Here is a 17438-nt window from a genome sequence, read left to right as displayed (position 1 = left end):
ATTAATAAGCACGTCTGGCAACATAGCCTGGCTAGGAGCCCTGACTTAGCCCCGCCCCCTCACAAAGTCGACCAATCACAGGCGCGCGTCTGCACGTGGCAGACATTTCGCGCGAAAAATATGTAAACAAGGCGGTGAAGAGTTTGAAACAAACAATGAGAATAATGCTGCAGCTCTCCTGGCGAATAAGAAAGGACAGCCAGAAGGAGAGACCTGTACACAAATATACAATGAATAAAATTTAGAAAGATGTATTAATACGAATGGAAAATGAGATAAAAGTACATTAAACATTATAACATATTTAGTGAGGCACTTAATAAAATAAGATTAACGTTCATTGCAAATTTAGGGAAAAACAAGACAAATGAAAATGAATTATACTGAGGAAAATGAGTATACTAATGAAAATAAGATGTTCTGAGGAAAATGAGTATACAGTGAGATACAGTGAGGGAATATGAGGTACAACGAGGAGGTAAATGAGACACAATAAAGGAAAATGAGATGTAATGACTGAAAATGAGGTACAGTGAAGGAAAGTGATGCAGGGAGAGGAAAAATAAGATACAGCAAGGGAAAATGAAATTCAGCGAGGTAGGAGGCAATATGTCGTTCAGGCTAAACGGCACTTTTTAAAACAATAACAACAAACATGTCAAAGCCTGTCACAACATGAACCAGTTCACGAAGTGAGCCAAAAGGTGCCTAATGAAAGTAGCTACAGAAAGGGAGGAGAGTGATTTCTTGTATAACTAACTTACTGTGATCTGATGCTTAATGTTAATGTAAATAACTTATACCCAGTATATCTCCTTTTATTGTTTAAATAATATATATTCATATTATATCTCCTTTTATTGTTTAAATAATAATTTTTTCAAGGACCCCAATGAAAATAAGTCACTTTGACTTTCTTGGGTCATCCTGGAGGGTAATAAACACATATGCTGCTATGAATGATAATGCACGTAATTGTATTTATGTGTACCTGTATCTGAATAAACTTGACACCAATGCAAACCACAGTATGCAATAAAATCACCTCAATAAATCCACGTCTATTAATAAATCAACGTCAATAAAACCACATCGACTCATAAAATCACCTCAATAAAATCACGTCATCTAATAAAGTCACCTCAAAATCACGTCAACTAATAAAAAGACCTAAATAAAACCACGACGACTAATAAAACCAAGTCTAGTATAAAACTCACGTCAACTAATAAAACGAACAAACAAATATTTACAGATTTAAGTGCCTTTATTAGCATGGTTGGAAAGGTCAAGACAGGTGTTACACCTGTCTGGGACCCCTCTAGTTGAGAGGACGTGATAGGTGTTACACTTGTCTGGGACTCTAGTTGAGAGGACATGGCAGGTGTTACATCTTTCTGGGACTCTAGTTGAGAGGACATGGCAGGTGTTACACCTGTTTGGGACTCTAGTTGAGAGTACATTGCAGGTGTTTCATCTCTCTGGGACTCTAGTTGAGAGGACATGACAGGTGTTACACTTGTCTGGGACTCTAGGTGAGAGGACATGACAGGTGTTACACCTGTCTGGGACTCCTCTAGTTGAGAGGGCATGACAGATGTTACACTTGTCTAGGACTCCTCTAGTTGAGAGGACATGACAGGTGTTACATTTTTCTGGGACTCTAGCTGAGTGGACATGGCAGGTGTTGCACCGGTCTGGGACTCTAGTTGAGAGGACATGACAGGTGTTATATTTGTCTGGGACTCTAGTTGAGAGGACATGGCACGTGTTTCATCTGTCTGGGACTCTAGTTGAGAGGACACGACAGGTGTTATACTTGTCTGGGACTCTAGGTGAGAGGACATGACAGGTGTTACACCTGTCTGGGACTCTAGTTGAGAGGCCATGACAGATGTTACACCTGTTTGGAACTCTTCTAGTTAAGTGGACATGACAGGTGTTACACCTGTCTAGGACTCCTCTAGTTGAGTGGATATTACAGGTGTTACACCTGTTTAGGACTCCTCTAGTTGAGAGGACATGACAGGTTACACCTGTTTAGGACTCCTCTAGTTGAGAGGACATGACAGGTGTTACACCTGTCTGGAACTCTAGTTGAGAGGACATGACAGGTGTTACATCTTTCTGGGACTCTAGGTGAGTGGACATTGCAGGTGTTACACCTGTCTGGGACTCTAGTTGAGATTACATGATAGGTGTTACATCTTTCTGGGACTCTAGTTGAGAGGACATGACAGGTGTTTCATCTGTCTGGGACTCTAGTTGAGAGGACATGACATGTCTTACATTTGTCTGGGACTCTAGGTAAGAGGACATGACAGGTGTTACACCTGTCTGGGACTTCTCTAGTTGATAGGACATAACAGTGTTATACCTGTCTGTGTTTCATCTGTCTGGGACTCTAGTTGAGAGGACATGACATGTCTTAGGTAAGAGGACATGACAGGTGTTACACCTGTCTGGGACTTCTCTAGTTGATAGGACATAACAGTGTTATACCTGTCTGTGTTTCATCTGTCTGGGACTCTAGTTGAGAGGACATGACATGTCTTACATTTGTCTGGGACTCTAGTTGAGAGGACATGACAGGTGTTACACCTGTCTGGGACTCCTATACTTAAGTGGACATGATAGGTGTTACACCTGTCTAGGACTCCTCTAGTTGAGTGGATATGACAGGTGTTACACCTGTCTAGGACTCCTCTAGTTGAGAGGACATGACAGGTGTTACACCTGTCTGGGACTCTAGTTGAGAGGAAATGACAGGTGTTACATCTTTCTGGGACTCTAGTTGAGAGAACATGACAGCTGTTATATCTTTCTGGGACTCTAGTTGAGAGGACATGACAGGTGTTAAATCTTTCTGAGACTCTAGTTGAGAGGACATGACAGGTGTTACATCTTTCTGGGACCCTAGTTGAGAGGACATGACAGGTGTTTCATCTGTCTGGGACTCTACTTGAGAAGACATGACAGGTGTTACACCTATCTGGGACTCTAGTTGAAAGGACATGACAGGTGTTACATCTTTCTGGGACTCTAGTTAAGAGGACATGACAGGTGTTTCATCTGTCTGGGACTCTAGCTGAGAGGACATGACAGGTGTTACACCTGTCTGGGACTCTAGGTGAGAGGATATGACAGGTGTTACATCTGTCTAGGACTCCTCTAGTTGAGTGAATATGACAGGTGTTACACCTGTCTAGGACTCCTCTAGTTGAGAGGACATGACAGGTGTTTCATCTGTCTGGGACTCTAGTTGAGAGGACATGACATGTGGGTGGTCAGTAAGAGCCAATCATATCGTGTTTTCTTGTGACGTCACAATGGGTTTGTACCAAGAGCCAGTCATATCGTGTTTACACAAATATCCCACACAAAGAAGAGATGAGCTACGACGACGTTTCGACCCGACCAAGTCACACAAACGAAAATGAGAGCAGAAGGGGTATATACAGGCAGGAGGTCGTAGTATTAATAGTGGTGGAGGTAGAAAGTAATAGTATTTGGGAGGTAGCAGTAGGAGGAGCCAGTCATGGTATTGTGCCTTTTCTTGTTATATCGTGTTTTCTTGTGACGTCAGAATGGATGCGTGGCAAGAGCCAATCATATCGTGTTTACCTGTGACGTCACGGGTAAGCCTGGGCTCGCTGCGTTTATTCTAACTGGCATTTATTAATTTTTGTATTGTTAAATTCTTACCTTGAATTATACAGCATGATTTTATCATTTTCGTTATTTTTGTGGCATTTAATTCTATTGGTAGATTGAATTAGCACACAGAAACGTTTACTAAATTGGAAAATTAAAAACCTGGCAGCCCTTGTTTGAGGGTAAACAACAAGAGCAGGTGGTCACAGTCTGGGGTCACTTGAGGTCAGTCATGGGAGACACGATGATCCTCCTGATAATAACACCTTACCTCTGACCTCTAATGATGTTTGCCAGCCACCCATTGTTGCCAGTAACGAACCATGTATCCCCAGGTCAATGAAATCCCAGGTCATGTGTGTTCACGGGAGGTCACCTTCAAGACCACAGAATACTCTCTCAACCAGAGTTATTGTCCACACTAAAACCCATAGAACTTTTTCCAGTAGCTCTTCTACAAACATATTCTTCTCTGTCTGTCTGTCTCTCTCTCTCTCTCTCTTTCTCTCTCTCTCTCTCTCTCTCTCTCTCTCTCTCTCTCTCTCTCTCTCTCTCTCTCTCTCTCTCTCTCTCTCTCTCTCTCTCTCTCTCTCTCTCTCTCTCTCTCTTTCTCTCCCTCTCTTACACAGGGTTTGACAAAGTTAGATTCAGGGTTCCTAACTTTTATTTACAAGTTAAGAGCTCATTTGAAATTCTTTTCATTATTAATAGATATACAAATAGAGAACAGGATGAAGTTGGAGCCTTCTCTGGGCTAGTGATTTCATATGATCCACTGACTTTGTTATGTTCATGTCATTATGCAGTACGGACATGGTCCATATTCGAGTCGTCCAGGGAATAAATGGTCTCAGATGAAGTGATGTTCTTGCAGTGGTCAGAGAAGTGGCAGATGTAGTTTAATGTAGATAAATGCATTGTTCTAAGCACTGGAAAGGTAAATAACCATGACACTTATTTAGGAGTACCGGTTATCAGTAGTCTAAAACCAAGACAACTGTGCGTTCTGGTCACCTTATTACAGAATGGATATAAGTACGCTGGAAAACTTACAGAGGATAACAAAGTTTTTCCCATATATCAGAAATCTTTCCTAGGAGGATAGACTGAGGGGCCCTGAATCAAATCATCCCCTGAATTAGGGAGGATTTGATTGAGGTGAGTAAATAGAATACAGGAATAAATAAAAGGGATGAAATGAGGTGTTAAAAATGTCTAATCAAGACAAAACTCACAGAAATGGGTAATAGAGGCGTAGATTAGTGGAACAAACTCCCAAGTAACGTCATTGAAGCTGAAACCTTGTGTAGTTTTAAAAATATGTTGAACAAATGCATGAGTGGCTGTGGTGGGTTTGAATTGAACCTAACCAGCTTGGGCCAGTAGGCCTGCAGCAGTGCTCCTTCCTTCCTATGGTCTTATGTTAAAGAGTGTAGCTGCTGTTTGCTGCCCATCTTGTGGTATAGATGGTGTCTTCTCACTGTCCTTAAGGAGATAATATTGATCTTGTACATGTCAGTAAGGCCACTCACTTCTCTCCGGTGTTGAAGGATCTGCTGAAATAACAGATCTATCCAGGCCGGGTCCAGGGGAGAGATGAGTCGTCTTAATCGGATCTTAATTCTATCCAAAAGTCGTTGATAAGACGGGGATCAGGTAATCCAAAAAAGTGGAGCATACTCAAGGTGTGAGCACACTTGTGCCTCAGACAGTGTTTTGCAACCTCTACTGTCCAACAGATACAAGATACGGTGAAGTGATGTTAGCTTCTTGGTCACCTTGCTGGTAAGATATACTACGTAATTCTTCATAGATATTTGTGGTCAAATTTCACTCCTTGGATATCCACCTCATGCCCGGATTCCAATTCCATCTCTCTCTCTCTCTCTCTCTCTCTCTCTCTCTCTCTCTCTCTCTCTCTCTCTCTCTCTATCTCTCTCTCTCTCTATCTCTCTCTTCTCTTCCTCTCTCTCTCCCTCTCTCTCTCTCTCTCTCTCTCTCTCTCTCTATCTCTCTCTCTCTCTCTCTCTCTCCCCCTCTCTCTCTCTCTCTCTCTCTCTCTCTCTCTCTCTCTCTCTCTCTCTCTCTCTCTCTCTCTCTCTCTCTCTCTGTACTTTTAAATCTATTTATCAATAGTCAACTTTTCCACTTAATACTTGGTAACTAAGTAATAAAATAATTGAAATAGAAGACTTAGATTTAGGCGAGAGAGAGAGAGAAGTAGACCGAAAGAGAGAGAGAGAGAGAGAGAGAGAGAGAGAGAGAGAGAGAGAGAGAGAGAGACAGACAGAAGCAGTATCAAAGGTCACACAGTAGCCTCCGCCACCTGCTGTGTACCAGATGACCACCTGCAGGTGACTCCCAGCATGCCTGAAGCTTGACCACCTGATCACTCAGGTTGTTGGTGCTTCCTGCATGTACCAACTACACCTTACATCACCAATAATTCCTTATCGAGATTCAAAGTTCTTAAGTTTTAATATAAATATTTTTATCTTAATGTTATATCTTAATGTTATATCTTAATGTTATATCTTAATGTTATATCTTAATGTTATATCTTAATGTTATATCTTAATGTTATATCTGAATGTTATATCTTAATGTTATATCTGAATGTTATATCTTAATGTTATATCTTAATGTTATATCTTAATGTTATATCTTAATGTTATATCTTAATGTTATATCTTAATGTTATATCTTAATGTTATATCTGAATGTTATATCTTAATGTTATATCTTAATCTTATATCTTAATCTTATATCTTAATTAATGTTATATCTTAATGTTATATCTTAATGTTATATCTTAATGTTATATCTTAATCTTATATCTTAATCTTATATCTTAATTAATGTTATATCTTAATGTTATATCTTAATATTATATCTTAATGTTATATCTTAATGTTATATCTTAATGTTATATCTTAATGCTATATCTTAATGTTATATCTTAATGTTATATCTTAATGTTATATCTTTCTGTCTTATATCTTACTGTCTTTTAAGACAATCTGTCACATATTTTACTTTCTTTCTGTCTCATAAACACGTAAGATAACAAGTACATCTTGCTACTTCTACTTACACTTAGTTTATGCTACACTTACAGTTGTGCACGTTCTTGTACGTGTGTACACACTCCTACAAGAGTTTTCCTTTGTAATTCCTTCATAGCTCATGTCCTTAGGGTGTTTCTTTATCATGTCTATGTGGAAGTGGAGAAGAATCCTTCCTCCGATAGCCATGCGTGACGTAAAAGATAGCCAAATTACTGGGAACAAGAGGATAGTAAACCCCGTCTATCGCGTAAATAAACTGAACGAGAAAGATGGAAATTTAGAAGATTTGCTGTTTGAGTGATGGTGTGTGTGGAACTGATGACTGAAAAGAAATGATTGTTTCTTTTATGTATGAAAAGAATCTGGATTGTAAAGCTCTGACTGAAACGCAGCATGAAGTAGATGGGGTTAATCTTAGTGAACCAGAGAGAATGAGAGCTACAGAAGGAGTGACAGTAATATTAAATAACAAACAATGGGAGTAAATAAGGAGTTATAGTGCTTAAACTGAAGAATTACGCGAATCAGAATAAGGGTAGGATGTGAGAAGTGGATTATAGTAAGTATCTATATACACAGGAAAGAAAGGTGTGTGTAGAGAGAGAGGGAGATTTTCAGAGGTGTTAAGCAAAAGTGTAGAGTTTTGAACTAAGTGAGGTGGGGAACCTGAAGGCTCAAGTGGAAGAAACTGCTTTAGAGGGAATAGTAAGTAAGTTTAGTGTGCCGGGGATATGTGAATATGGGCCGACACTAATTTGACAATGTATAAAAATATATTTGTAAATAAGTAATGTGTATTTTAAGAAAAAGAAGATTATCTAGAACAGAAGACTACGTATTGGTAGATAAAAGGTTGATGGGTAGACCTATGGATGTGTATGTTTATAGAGGTGCAGCAGATATGTCAGATTATTATTTAATTGTAGCAACAGTGAGAGCAAGAGGTAGATGAGTTACAATGAGGATGAAAGCGGAGAGCAAGAAACAGTACATCTGTACTGATGTACACAAGTACTGTCACCGAACCTTCATTATTTAGCTCCGTAGCTCAGCGATGAAGATGTGGTTCTGTCAGTTACAGAACCACGGTTCAAACTTCCTGTCAGTCCCAGGACAATGGTTCAAAAATACTGTCAGCCCCAGGACCACGGTTTAAACCTCATGTCAGTCCCAGGACCACGGTTCAAACCTCCTGTCAGTTCCAGGACCACGGTTCAAACCTCCTGTCAGCCCAAGGACAATGATTCAAACCTCCTGTCAGTCCCAGGACCACAGTTCAAACCTCCTCTCAGTCCCAGGACCATGGTTCAAACCTCCTGTCAGTCCTAGGACCACGGTTCAAATCTCATGGCAGTCCCAGGACCACGGTTCAAACCTCCTGTCAGCCCAAGGACAATGATTCAAACCTCCTGTCAGTCACAGAACCACGGTTCAAACCTCCTGTCAGTCCCAGGACCACGGTTCAAACATCCTGGCAGTCCCAGGACCACGGTTCAAACCTCCTGTCAGTCCCAGGACCACGGTTCAAACCTCCTGTCAGTCCCAGGACCACGGTTCAAACCTCCTGTCAGTCCCAGGACCACGGTTCAAACCTCCTGTCAGTCCCAGGACCACGGTTCAAACCTCCTGGCAGTCCCAGGACCACGGTTCAAACATCCTGGCAGTCCCAGGACCACGGTTCAAACCTCCTGTCAGTCCCAGAACCACGGTTCAAACCTCCTGTCAGTCCCAGGATCACGATTCAAACCTCCTGTCAGTCCCAGAACCACGGTTCAAACCTCCTGTCAGTCCCAGAACCACGGTTCAAACTTCCTGTCAGTCGCAGAACCACGGTTTAAACTTCCTGTCAGTCCCAGAACCACGGTTCAAACCTCCTGTCAGTCCCAGAACCACGGTTCAAACTTCCTGTCAGTCGCAGAACCACGGTTCAATCTTTCTGTCAGTCCCAGAACCACGGTTCAAGCCTCCTGTCAGTCCCAGAACCACGGTTCAAACCTCCTGTCAGTCCCAAGACCACGGTTCAAACCTCCTGTCAGTCCCAGAACCACGGTTCAAACCTCCTGTCAGTCCCAGAACCACGGTTCAAACCTCCTGTCAGTCCCAGAACCACGGTTCAAACCTCCTGTCAGTCCCAGAACCACGGTTCAAACATCCTGTCAGTCCCAGAACCACGGTTCAAACCTCCTGTCAGTCCCAGAACCACGGTTCAAACTTCCTGTCAGTCCCAGAACCACGGTTCAAACCTCCTGTCAGTCCCAGAACCACGGTTCAAACCCCCAGTGAACCACGGTTCAAGCCTCCTGTCAGTCCCAGAACCACGGTTCAAACCTCCTTTCAGTCCCAAGACCACGGTTCAAACCTCCTGTCAGTCCCAGAACCACGGTTCAAACCTCCTGTCAGTCCCAGAACCACGGTTCAAACCTCTTGTCAGTCCCAGAACCACGGTTCAAACCTTCTGTTTGTCCCAGAACCACGGTTCAAACCTCCTGTCAGTCCCAGGACCACGGTTCAAACCTCCTGTCAGTCCCAGAACCACGGTTCAAACCTCCTGTCAGTCCCAGAACCACGGTTCAAACCTCCTGTCAGTCCCAGAACCACGGTTCACACCTCCTGTCAGTCCCAGGACCACGGTTCAAACCACCTGTCAGTCCCAGGACCACGGTTCAAACCTCCTGTCAGTCCCAGGACCACGGTTCAAACCTCCTGTCAGTCCCAGGACCACGGTTCAAACCTCCTGTCAATCCCAGGACCACGGTTCAAACCTCCTGTCAGTCCCAGAACCACGGTTCAAACCTCCTGTCAGTCCCAGAACCACGGTTCAAACCTCCTGTCAGTCCCAGAACCACGGTTCAAACCTCCTGTCAGTCCCAGAGCCACGGTTCAAACCTCCTGTCAGTCCCAGAACCACGGTTCAAACCTCCTGTCAGTCCCAGAACCACGGTTCAAACCTCCTGTCAGTCCCAGAACCACGGTTCAAACCTCCTGTCAGTCCCAGAACCACGGTTCAAACCTCCTGTCAGTCCCAGAACCACGGTTCAAACCTCCTGTCAGTCCCAGAACCACGGTTCAAACCTCCTGTCAGTCCCAGAACCACGGTTCAAACCTCCTGTCAGTCCCAGAACCACGGTTCAAACCTCCTGTCAGTCCCAGAACCACGGTTCAAACCTCCTGTCAGTCCCAGAACCACGGTTCAAACCTCCTGTCAGTCCCAGAACCACGGTTCAATCCTCCTGTCAAGGACCACGGTGTCAGTCCCAGTCACCCAGAACCACGGTTCAAACCTCCTGTCAGTCCCAGGACCACGGTTCAAACCTCCTGTCAGTCCCAGAACCACGGTTCAAACCTAATGTCAGTCCCAGAACCACGGTTCAAACCTCCTGTCAGTCCCAGAACCACGGTTCAAACCTCCTGTCAGTCCCAGGACCACGGTTCAAACCTCCTGTCAGTCCCAGAACCACGGTTCAAACCTCCTGTCAGTCCCAGAACCACGGTTCAAACCTCCTGTCAGTCCCAGGATCACGGTTCAAACCTCCTGTCAGCCCCAGAACCACGGTTCAAACCTCCTGTCAGTCCCAGAACCACGGTTCAAACCTCCTGTCAGTCCCTGAATCACGGTTCAAACCTCCTGTCAGTCCCAGAACCACGGTTCAAACCTCCTGTCAGTCCCAGGACCACGGTTCAAACCTCCTGTCAGTCCCAGAACCACGGTTCAAACCTCCTGTCAGTCCCAGAACCACGGTTCAAACCTCCTGTCAGTCCCAGAACCACGGTTCAAACCTCCTGTCAGTCCCAGAACCACGGTTCAAACCTCCTGTCAGTCCCAGGACCACGGTTCAAACCTCCTGTCAGTCCCAGAACCACGGTTCAAACCTCCTTTCAGTCCCAGAACCACGGTTCAAACCTCCTGTCAGTCCCAGGACCACGGTTCAAACCTCCTGTCAGTCCCAGAACCACGGTTCAAACATCCTGTCAGTCCCAGAACCACGGTTCAAACCTTTTGTCAGTCCCAGAACCACGGTTCAAACCTCCTGTCAGTCCCAGAACCACGGTTCAAACCTCCTGTCAGTCCCAGAACCACGGTTCAAACCTCCTGTCAGTCCCAGAACCACGGTTCAAACCTCCTGTCAGTCCCAGAACCACGGTTCAAACCTCCTGTCAGTCCCAGAACCACGGTTCAAACCTCCTGTCAGTCCCAGAACCACGGTTCAAACCTCCTGTCAGTCCCAGAACCACGGTTCAAACCTCCTGTCAGTCCCAGAACCACGGTTCAAACCTCCTGTCAGTCCCAGAACCACGGTTCAAACCTCCTGTCAGTCCCAGAACCACGGTTCAAACCTCCTGTCAGTCCCAGAACCACGGTTCAAACCTCCTGTCAGTCCCAGAACCACGGTTCAAACCTCCTGTCAGTCCCAGAACCACGGTTCAAACCTCCTGTCAGTCCCAGGACCACGGTTCAAACCTCCTGTCAGTCCCAGAACCACGGTTCAAACCTCCTGTCAGCCCCAGAACCACGGTTCAAACCTCCTGTCAGTCCCAGAACCACGGTTCAAACCTCCTGTCAGTCCCTGAATCACGGTTCAAACCTCCTGTCAGTCCCAGAACCACGGTTCAAACCTCCTGTCAGTCCCAGAACCACGGTTCAAACCTCCTGTCAGTCCCAGAACCACGGTTCAAACCTCCTGTCAGTCCCAGAACCACGGTTTAAACCTCCTGTCAGTCCCAGAACCACGGTTCAAACCTCCTGTCAGTCCCAGAACCACGGTTCAAACCTCCTGTCAGTCCCAGAACCACGGTTCAAACCTCCTGTCAGTCCCAGGACCACGGTTCAAACCTCCTGTCAGTCCCAGAACCACGGTTCAAACCTCCTGTCAGTCCCAGAACCACGGTTCAAACCTCCTGTCAGTCCCAGAACCACGGTTCAAACCTCCTGTCAGTCCCAGAACCACCAAACCTCCTGTCAGTCCCAGAACCACGGTTCAAACCTCCTGTCAGTCCCAGAACCACGGTTCAAACCTCCTGTCAGTCCCAGAACCACGGTTCAAACCTCCTGTCAGTCCCAGAACCACGGTTCAAACCTCCTGTCAGTCCCAGAACCACGGTTCAAACCTCCTGTCAGTCCCAGAACCACGGTTCAAACCTCCTGTCAGTCCCAGAACCACGGTTCAAACCTCCTGTCAGTCCCAGAACCACGGTTCAAACTTCCTGTCAGTCACAGAACCACGGTTCAAACCTCATGTCCCAGTTCAAACCTCCTGTCAGTCCCAGAACCACGGTTCAAACCTCCTGTCAGTCCCAGAACCACGGTTCAAACCTCCTGTCAGTCCCAGAACCACGTCAGTTTCAAACCTCCTGTCAGTCCCAGAACCACGGTTCAAACCTCCTGTCAGTCCCAGAACCACGGTTCAAACCTCCTGTCAGTCCCAGAACCACGGTTCAAACCTCCTGTCAGTCCCAGAACCACGGTTCAAACCTCCTGTCAGTCCCAGAACCACGGTTCAAACCTCCTGTCAGTCCCAGAACCACGGTTCAAACCTCCTGTCAGTCCCAGAACCACGGTTCAAACCTCCTGTCAGTCCCAGAACCACGGTTCAAACCTCCTGTCAGTCCCAGAACCACGGTTCAAACCTCCTGTCAGTCCCAGAACCACGGTTCAAACCTCCTGTCAGTCCCAGAACCACGGTTCAAACCTCCTGTCAGTCCCAGAACCACGGTTCAAACCTCCTGTCAGTCCCAGAACCACGGTTCAAACCTCCTGTCAGTCCCAGAACCACGGTTCAAACCTCCTGTCAGTCCCAGAACCACGGTTCAAACCTCCTGTCAGTCCCAGAACCACGGTTCAAACCTCCTGTCAGTCCCAGAACCACGGTTCAAACCTCCTGTCAGTCCCAGAACCACGGTTCAAACCTCCTGTCAGTCCCAGAACCACGGTTCAAACCTCCTGTCAGTCCCAGAACCACGGTTCAAACCTCCTGTCAGTCCCAGAACCACGGTTCAAACCTCCTGTCAGTCCCAGGACCACGGTTCAAACCTCCTGTCAGTCCCAGAACCACGGTTCAAACCTCCTGTCAGTCCCAGACCACGGTTCAAACCTCCTGTCAGTCCCAGAACCACGGTTCAAACCTCCTGTCAGTCCCAGAACCACGGTTCAAACCTCCTGTCAGTCCCAGAACCACGGTTCAAACCTCCTGTCAGTCCCAGAACCACGGTTCAAACCTCCTGTCAGTCCCAGAACCACGGTTCAAACCTCCTGTCAGTCCCAGAACCACGGTTCAAACCTCCTGTCAGTCCCAGAACCACGGTTCAAACCTCCTGTCAGTCCCAGAACCACGGTTCAAACCTCCTGTCAGTCCCAGAACCACGGTTCAAACCTCCTGTCAGTCCCAGAACCACGGTTCAAACCTCCTGTCAGTCCCAGAACCACGGTTCAAACCTCCTGTCAGTCCCAGAACCACGGTTCAAACCTCCTGTCAGTCCCAGAACCACGGTTCAAACCTCCTGTCAGTCCCAGAACCACGGTTCAAACCTCATGTCCCAGAACCACGGTGTCAGTCCCAGAACCACGGTTCAAACCTCCTGTCAGTCCCAGAACCACGGTTCAAACCTCCTGTCAGTCCCAGAACCACGGTTCAAACCTCCTGTCAGTCCCAGAACCACGGTTCAAACCTCCTGTCAGTCCCAGAACCACGGTTCAAACCTCCTGTCAGTCCCAGAACCACGGTTCAAACCTCCTGTCAGTCCCAGGACCACGGTTCAAACCTCCTGTCAGTCCCAGAACCACGGTTCAAACCTCCTGTCAGTCCCAGAACCACGGTTCAAACCTCCTGTCAGTCCCAGAACCACGGTTCAAACCTCCTGTCAGTCCCAGAACCACGGTTCAAACCTCCTGTCAGTCCCAGAACCACGGTTCAAACCTCCTGTCAGTCCCAGAACCACGGTTCAAACCTCCTGTCAGTCCCAGAACCACGGTTCAAACCTCCTGTCAGTCCCAGAACCACGGTTCAAACCTCCTGTCAGTCCCAGAACCACGGTTCAAACCTCCTGTCAGTCCCAGAACCACGGTTCAAACCTCCTGTCAATCCCAGAACCACGGTTCAAACCTCCTGTCAGTCCCTGAACCACGGTTCAAACCTCCTGTCAGTCCCAGAACCACGAACCACGGTTCAAACCTCATGTCAGTCCCAGAACCACGGTTCAAACCTCCTGTCAGTCCCAGAACCACGGTTCAAACCTCCTGTCAGTCCCAGAACCACGGTTCAAACCTCCTGTCAGTCCCAGAACCACGGTTCAAACCTCCTGTCAGTCCCAGGACCACGGTTCAAACCTCCTGTCAGTCCCAGAACCACGGTTCAAACCTCCTGTCAGTCCCAGAACCACGGTTCAAACCTCCTGTCAGTCCCAGTCAGTCCCCAGAACCACGGTTCAAACCTCCTGTCAGTCCCAGAACCACGGTTCAAACCTCCTTTCAGTCCCAGAACCACGGTTCAAACCTCCTGTCAGTCCCAGAGAACCACGGTTCAAACCTCCTGTCAGTCCCAGGACCACGGTTCAAACCTCCTGTCAGTCCCAGAACCACGGTTCAAACCTCCTGTCAGTCCCAGAACCACGGTTCAAACCTCCTGTCAGTCCCAGAACCACGGTTCAAACTTCCTGTCAGTCCCAGAACCACGGTTCAAACCTCATGTCAGTCCCAGTTCAAACCTCCTGTCAGTCCCAGAACCACGGTTCAAACCTCCTGTCAGTCCCAGAACCTCGGTTCAAACCTCCTGTCAGTCCCAGAACCACGGTTCAAACCTCCTGTCAGTCCCAGAACCACGGTTCAAACCTCCTGTCAGTCCCAGAACCACGGTTCAAACCTCCTGTCAGTCCTAGAACCACGGTTCAAACCTCCTGTCAGTCCCAGACCACGGTTCAAACCTCCTGTCAGTCCCAGAACCACGGTTCAAACCTCCTGTCAGTCCCAGAACCACGGTTCAAACCTCCTGTCAGTCCCAGTCAGTCCCAGAACCACGGTTCAAACCTCCTGTCAGTCCCAGAACCACGGTTCAAACCTCCTGTCAGTCCTTCAAACCTCCTGTCAGTCCCAGAACCACGGTTCAAACCTCCTGTCAGTCCCAGAACCACGGTTAAAACCTCCTGTCAGTCCCAGAACAACGGTTCAAACCTCCTGTCAGTCCCAGAACCACGGTGTCAGTCCCAAAACCACGGTTCAAACCTCCTGTCAGTCCCAGAACCACGGTTCAAACCTCCTGTCAGTCCCAGAACCACGGTTCAAACCTCCTGTCAGTCCCAGAACCACGGTTCAAACCTCCTGTCAGTCCCAGAACCACGGTTCAAACCTCCTGTCAGTCCCAGAACCACGGTTCAAACCTCCTGTCAGTCCCAGAACCACGGTTCAAACCTCCTGTCAGTCCCAGAACCACGGTTCAAACCTCCTGTCAGTCCCAGAACCACGGTTCAAACCTCCTGTCAGTCCCAGAACCACGGTTCAAACCTCCTGTCAGTCCCAGAACCACGGTTCAAACCTTCTGTCAGTCCCAGGACGGTTCAAACCTCCTGTCAGTTCAAACCTCCTGTCAGTCCCAGAACCACGGTTCAAACCTCCTGTCAGTCCCAGGTTCAAACCTCCTTTCAGTCCCAAGAACCACGGTTCAAACCTCCTGTCAGTCCCAGAACCACGGTTCAAACCTCCTGTCAGTCCCAGAACCACGGTTCAAACCTCCTGTCAGTCCCAGAACCACGGTTCAAACCTCCTGTCAGTCCCAGAACCACGGTTCAAACCTCCTGTCAGTCCCAGAACCACGGTTCAAACCTCCTGTCAGTCCCAGGACCACGGTTCAAACCTCCTGTCAGTCCCAGAACCACGGTTCAAACCTCCTGTCAGTCCCAGAACCACGGTTCAAACCTCCTGTCAGTCCCAGAACCACGGTTCAAACCTCCTGTCAGTCCCAGAACCACGGTTCAAACCTCCTGTCAGTCCCAGAACCACGGTTCAAACCTCCTGTCAGTCCCAGAACCACGGTTCAAACCTCCTGTCAGTCCCAGAACCACGGTTCAAACCTCCTGTCAAACCTCCTGTCAGTCCCAGAACCACGGTTCAAACCTCCTGTCAGTCCCAGAAACCTCCTGTCAGTCCCAGATCCACGGTTCAAACCTCCTGTGAGTCCCAGAACCACGGTTCAAACCTCCTATCAGTCTCAGAACCACGGTTCAAACCTCCTGTCAGTCCCAGAACCACGGTTCAAACCTCCTGTCAGTCCCAGAACCACGGTTCAAACCTCCTGTCAGTCCCAGAACCACGGTTCAAACCTCCTGTCAGTCCCAGAACCACGGTTCAAACCTCCTGTCAGTCCCAGAACCACGGTTCAAACCTCCTGTCAGTCCCAGAACCACGGTTCAAACCTCCTGTCAGTCCCAGAACCACGGTTCAAACCTCCTGTCAGTCCCAGAACCACGGTTCAAACCTCCTGTCAGTCCCAGAACCACGGTTCAAACCTCCTGTCAGTCCCAGAACCACGGTTCAAACCTCCTGTCAGTCCCAGAACCACGGTTCAAACCTCCTGTCAGTCCCAGAACCACGGTTCAAACCTCCTGTCAGTCCCAGAACCACGGTTCAAACCTCCTGTCAGTCCCAGAACCACGGTTCAAACCTCCTGTCAGTCCCAGAACCACGGTTCAAACCTCCTGTCAGTCCCAGAACCACGGTTCAAACCTCCTGTCAGTCCCAGAACCACGGTTCAAACCTCCTGTCAGTCCCAGAACCACGGTTCAAACCTCCTGTCAGTCCCAGAACCACGGTTCAAACCTCCTGTCAGTCCCAGAACCACGGTTCAAACCTCCTGTCAGTCCCAGAACCACGGTTCAAACCTCCTGTCAGTACCAGAACCAAACGTCAGTCCCAGAACCACGGTTCAAACCTCCTGTCAGTCCCAGAACCACGGTTCAAACCTCCTGTCAGTCCCAGAACCACGGTTCAAACCTCCTGTCAGTCCCAGAACCACGGTTCAAACCTCCTGTCAGTCCCAGAACCACGGTTCAAACCTCCTGTCAGTCCCAGAACCACGGTTCAAACCTCCTGTCAGTCCCAGAACCACGGTTCAAACCTCCTGTCAGTCCCAGAACCACGGTTCAAACCTCCTGTCAGTCCCAGAACCACGGTTCAAACCTCCTGTCAGTCCCAGAACCGGTTCAAACGTCAGTCCCAGAACCACGGTTCAAACCTCCTGTCCCAGAACCACGGTTCAAACCTCCTGTCAGTCCCAGGACCACGGTTCAAACCTCCTGTCAGTCCCAGAACCACGGTTCAAACCTGTCAGTCTGTCAGTCCCAGAACCACGGTTCAAACCTCCTGTCAGTCCCAGAACCACGGTTCAAACCTCCTGTCAGTCCCAGAACCACGGTTCAAACCTCCTGTCAGTCCCAGAACGGTTCAAACAGTCCCAGAATCACGGTTCAAACCTCCTGTCAGTCCCAGAACCACGGTTCAAACCTCCTGTCAGTCCCAGAACCACGGTTCAAACCTCCTGTCAGTCCCAGAACCACGGTTCAAACCTCCTGTCAGTCCCAGAACCACGGTTCAAACCTCCTGTCAGTCCCAGACCACGGTTCAAACCTCCTGTCAGTCCCAGAACCACGGTTCAAACCTCAGTCTTCAAACCTCCTGTCAGTCCCAGAACCACGGTTCAAACCTCCTGTCAGTCCCAGAACCACGGTTCAAAC

The sequence above is a fragment of the Cherax quadricarinatus genome, unplaced genomic scaffold (assembly GCF_038502225.1).
Source record: "Cherax quadricarinatus isolate ZL_2023a unplaced genomic scaffold, ASM3850222v1 Contig293, whole genome shotgun sequence".
NCBI lineage: Eukaryota > Metazoa > Arthropoda > Malacostraca > Decapoda > Parastacidae > Cherax > Cherax quadricarinatus.
The sequence above is the reverse complement of the archived record's forward strand: the minus strand, read 5'-3'. Positions refer to the sequence as shown.